This window comes from Dasypus novemcinctus, chromosome 17 (genome assembly GCF_030445035.2).
Source record: "Dasypus novemcinctus isolate mDasNov1 chromosome 17, mDasNov1.1.hap2, whole genome shotgun sequence".
In the NCBI taxonomy this organism is placed as follows: Eukaryota; Metazoa; Chordata; class Mammalia; order Cingulata; family Dasypodidae; genus Dasypus; species Dasypus novemcinctus.
Window position 1 is genome coordinate 91,876,101 of NC_080689.1, and position 6,020 is coordinate 91,882,120.

The window sequence follows — 6,020 nt, forward strand, 5'->3', positions numbered from 1 at the left end:
GAAAAGAACAAAATGTAGAACTTTGGGCCAATTTTATTTTTTACAAGTATCTATGATATAAATTTGTCTGAGCTTTAAAGCCACTTTTATACTAAAAGTAAATACAGACACTGCCGATTTTTGACCTCAGATTCCAGGATTATGCAAGAGCCTGAGTGAAGTAAGATAGTCTCAGAACTTATCCATTTGTGCAAGTTATCCTGAAGTACCCTACATTGTGCTCTGTGCCAGTCATGCTCAAATCTCAAAGCAAGTGTGAATCTAAGTAAAACTATCCTTTTGCATCTAAAAGGAACTGAAAAGAAGGTACTAGGTCTGCTAAACTTTGGTTAATTAAAAATAAACAACATTTCCTTGAGAAGCATGGCAGGAGACCAAAGAATTTCATTCCAAATGTGCATGGCCTAGACTGGTCTTTTCAGGAATTGAATCATGTCCCCCACAAAAGGAAAGTTCACTTCTAAGCCCTGATTTTATCTGTGTGACCCTAATTGTAAATTGTAACTTTGCAAATTTTATTAGTTAAATTGTACCCGAACTGAATGAAGATAGGCCTTAATCCAATATGACTCAGGTTACTGGGTGGACTGGGGGAGAGTGTGAACTACAATGTAAACCATTATCCCTGTGGTGCAGCAGTGCTCCAAGATGTATTCACTAAATGCAATGAATGTGCCATGATGATGAAAGAGGTTGGTGATGTGGGAGGAGTGGGGTGAGGAGGTGGATGGTATATGGGGCCTCTTATATTTTTTAATGTAACATTTAAAAAAATAAAGAGAGGCGGCGGACTTGGCCCAGTGGTTAGAGCATCCATCTACCACATGGGAGGTCCGCGGTTCAAACCCCAGGCCTCCTAGACCCGTGTGCAGCTGGCCCATGCACAGTGCTGATGTGCTCAAGGAGTGCCCTGCCACTTACGGGTGTCCCCTGTGTAGGGGAGCCCCACACGCAAGGAGTGCGCCCTGTAAGGAGAGCTGTCCAGCGCGAAAGAAAGTACAGTCTGCCCAGGAATGGCGCCGCACACACGGAGAGCTGACACAACAAAAAGAAACACAGATTCCCGTGCTGCTGACAAGAACAGAAGTGGACAAAGAAGATGCAGCAAATAGACACAGAACAGACAAATGGGGTGGGGGGGAAGGGGAGAGAAATAAATAAATAAATAAATCTTTTTTAAAAATAGAGAAAAATATAAAAATAAAATAAATTTTAAAAAGAAACTGTACACCAAAAAGAGAAAGCTAAGGGGGGGAAGCAGGAATCTGGGAGATTACAGAATCCAGAAGAGAAAGAAGACATTGCCATGTGACATGAGACAGGGACACAAACCAATGAAATCAAAAGATTGCCAGCATCCAGCACAGGAATTTTACAGACCTAGGGAAGAATGCATTCCTGTGATTTTGTCTCTAAGTCCTAACTTCAAAACCATAACCAATAAATTCCTGTTGTTTAAACCAAACTATGTGTGGTCTTTGTTACAGCAGCTGGAAATGGAGCTAGGTTTGGACTCTTCAACCTTGAAATTGGTTTAAGGTATACCAACTGGAGGGGTACCCCGTTGAAAGCTTTTCTGGAGGAGTGCATATCTATCCTAAATCCTCAGGAAATGTCACAAATTTTTTTTTTTTTTTTAAGATTTAAGACTTTCAAGAAGTAAGAGATTCTTGGCATCTAAGAAAATAATGTAAGTTAACATGAATAAGAAGTAAAAGAAATAACAGAATAAAATACTGTTGTCTAGACTTTCACTCTCTTAGTATCCCAGCACTGCTGTTGCATATACCCCAAACTCAGTGTCTTAAAATGAGACAAATTTGTTGTTTCACAGTTCTGGAAACTATAAGTCAAAGTGTCAGCAGGGCTGTGATCCCTCTAAAACCAACAGGGAATATCTTACTTTGCCTCTTCTAATTTCTGAAGTTTGTCGGTAATCATTGACATTCCCTCACTTGCAGGTGCAGAAATTCAATCTTTGCTCCTCCATCTTCATATGACCTTTCTGCCCACCCAGTATTTGTTAATGAATTCACTTTTTTTATTCTTATAAGAACACCAGTCATATCGGATTAGGGCCCACCCTAATCCTGCTTGACCTCACTTTGACAAATCACATATTCAAAGACCCTTTCACAAATAAGGTCACATTCTGAGGTAATAGGGATTAGGAGTTTGACATATTTTGGTGTGGTTACAGTTCAGTCCCTACCACTAACTTAATAATTTTCAATGATTGTTTAACCCTTTTCGAATGCACTCAATGAAATTAGCAGTGTTTGAACAAATGAAAATTTTCTAATTATTATAACAGGATAATGGTGATGAAATACCTGGCTCTGTTCCTCTCAGCTCCAGTATAATAATCAAGTTAAATATTCATCAGAAGCTCAATAACTGCCTGATTCTAGGTATTATATTTCTAATCTAAACTATAGATGGACTGCATAGAACATCTGAGATTTTATGAAAGTAAGCATAGTTTATAGGTTTAGAGTTTTCTTTCAAAAATGAATGAGATTTTTCATATCTAAACCTTATGCTCAAGTGTCAATGGTGGCTCAAGAAGAAATGAAAAAATCATGCAGACCAGGGTTCAGGGGATCAGAGCAAATGCTACTGACAAGTTTATTGTACCAAGTCATAGTATTTGTACAATCCAAACAATGTTCTCTTTAACAAAAAGGCCCTAGCAACACTATAATTAAAAAGGTGGCAAATACTATGCATATTGATCTTAACATGTACCTACACAATGAGGAACAAGAAGTCACCATCTCTTTTCACTGACTTCTTTCCGAGCCATTTATTTCCATGCCAAATGCAAACATTTCTGTTTAAAGCAGTCATGTCAAGTATCCCAGCATGCTTTATGCTGACTAATACTCCAACACACCCCCCTTTTATTTTATAGCAAGGTAACTGTGCCTGTCTTAGGTTGTCTTCCTCTGAAGATCTTACCCATCATTAACTACCAGTTAAGCACCTGCTATGGGGGATTGTTGTTGTCTTAATAGGGCTCAAGATACAGAATGTCATTCCATGTGATGTTTTGCCACCAACCAAGATTTCCAAACTATTAGTATCACTAAAAATAGTAAACAGTACATGATAAGGTCATGAAATGTAGGAATCCATTGTTTCCATCAAGAGACAGGATTTAATAATTTTAATTCTTTAATCATTTCATTTCACATATCTGACGTTTCTATCTCTAAATTTGATTGAGACATTAAAATAGCTTCCTGTTGCAATGCCTGAATTTGCTGAGTTATATTAGAATGTTGATAACCTAACAAATATTTTCTAATACTATTCCATTCCTCTGAATCATTCCACTTTAAAGGAGTAACACAAAAAGAACTTTGATTATAATCACATTTTAAAGCTAATTGCACTGCATATTATATACTGTATCCCCAATATGTGTTACAACATTTTCCAGATCATTAACACTGTTGGATAATTTGCAACACTCTTTCCCTGGTGTCACTATAACAGGGGGTATCTAGATGTATGGGAAACTTAACCAAAGTGGGCTATTGAACTATTAATAGATCATCATTCCAATTGTCCACATCTCTGTCACAGTTCTCCTCATCCCTTCCAAGAGCAGGAGGGGTCTGAATGTCACAGTCCTTGGAGTGAGCATAAAGGACACTCAAGGGTGATGTTCATGAGCTGGTAGGAGGTTTTCCTACTTCCATAAAGGACTTTTCCAGATTAGCACATACAATGGTTTTAATATTTGAGCTAAATGAGGGATGAAAGATTTTTGTATTTTAACAATAATACAAACTCTTTTAACATGAGAAAACATTGTAATTTATTAATTACAACAGAGGGTACAGTTTGTTTTACCCAACCAAACAACGTTTAAGAATTTGATAGAGCAGTAGGAACCTTGCAGCCTGTTCTAATTTTTTGCCTATTTTAGGCTTTTAAGATAGGGTACTATTATCTCTGATGTTTCTTTTAATTTTTGCAAAGAGAATTACTGGTTAACATAATGTCATCAGTAGGGTTTCAGTCACAGAGTTTTCCTACACAGCCAGATTTTTTTTTATCACCATGCCAGTACAGATGGTTGGGCTATGCACATAGCCTCAGGGAAGCCCTGCAAAAGTCCATTGTTGGATTGTCCACAGATAGGGGAATGCAGGCTGGTTTGACTGTTTGTCTAGTTAAATTTTATATTAATTAAATAAACTGACATTCATAGGTCTAATTACCATCCACCCTTATATATTGTGAGGACTTTTTGTTGAGATTTATTAACTAATTTTCCTTGGTTCTATATGTCATGTCACACTAATAAGTGGCATAAACACTTGTAATCTATTTTCAATGAGAAACTTTTGATGTCGCTATAGTGTATTCTTCAGTTGATACAATGTATACATTAAGCATTTTGATACTACATAAACAGTCAATTAATGTTTTAAAAAAAGAAGATACTAAAGAAAGTTTGAGCAAGTTTTAAAACAAAGTGAGAGTGACACAGTTGAATACTGATTTCTTGCAACAAACTAGCAGTATTTGGGATTGTTGCATACCACAGTGTCATTACTTTAATTGATGATAAGAGGTTGTTTTTGTGACACACACTTTTTTATAATAATAAACTACTATTATAACTAACTATATTGTATTTTTGTTTAATATTATGCTGAAATATTGGTAAATTTATACACTCAAGTATTCACACAAACCTTTTACTCATACAACTTTAATTAACAAAGGGTTAAAAAATCCTGTTAATTTTATAACACTTTTAAACACCTTCCATTTAACTTATAACATATTAAATGAACTCAACTATTTTATTACTATAATATTTCTTTCAAAGTAAAAGAACAAATCTCTTGTAACCAGTTTGAAATAAAAAGCTTCTTTTCAGGATTTGATTTTGAGAAAGCAGTTTTGAACATTATGTTCCTTTAAAAGAGATAAGACCTTTTCTTCTTCAAATGCTGAGGAAATGATAAGGGTAAAACACAACAAGCTATTTTGATAAAAACAGGCTTTCTTTGTATACTGATTATTCAGGATAAAAACTTTTGATAAACTTCTGCTAAAACAGATTAATGGCTTGAGAAACTTTGAGAAAGAACAAAATTTTCACTTTGCATTAGTATATTTCCTGATACTAAACCTTTTTAAAACTTTATAGATAGACTCATCAAATCTTACTTAACTTTAACATTAAAATTTTATTTTTCACAAACTTTTTGCATATTCTATATTTATTTAGGTTTAGTCCCACATTTTACCTTTTTTTAATAACAAATCATTTTATTTTAGGACAAAATTATTTTTTGTTTTCTTAATAATAAAAACACATTCTACACATCCCACATACGTAAGTTACCAGGCAGACTTCTTACAACATGTAATTACTATCAACACTAAACAAACTTGTTAAAATAATGAACTTTTCTTCACTTTAAATACTTAGTAGCATGCAATACCAGAAACAGTCTTTTAGAAACAAGTTGGCAGGGAGGCTGGATTCCGACACATTTTCCTGTTATAAAATTATCTTTTATTACTCTTATCAATTCAGGTTTTGTTTAATAATGACTTTTTGGAATTAGCCATTTAAATACCTTAGTTTAAACAATGCTTCCTTAAACTTCTTGTAGTTATTTATAACTACCTAGACTATAATTACATTGAGACAAATTTTACCTTTACAGAACACATTCCCTAACTTAAAGTTGCCACAATACCTTCTATAATTTGCCACATGTATTTTAGTCCTATCCTGCATATGTTTTTTTCCATTTTGAGTTATGAAAATTAGCCACCTTATTTTAGGACAAAACACACCTTTTTGTACAAACTTATTAAATTTCAGTCAGCCTTCCCACAAACCTTTTACCTTTTAAAATATTGATTTAAATTTTACATTTTTAACTTTATTTAGTAAAGAAAAATAAACAATTCATTTTAATTTAGGCAAGAACTATTTTTTATGAAAGGACTTACAGTAATTTCATTAATCAAGACTTACAATT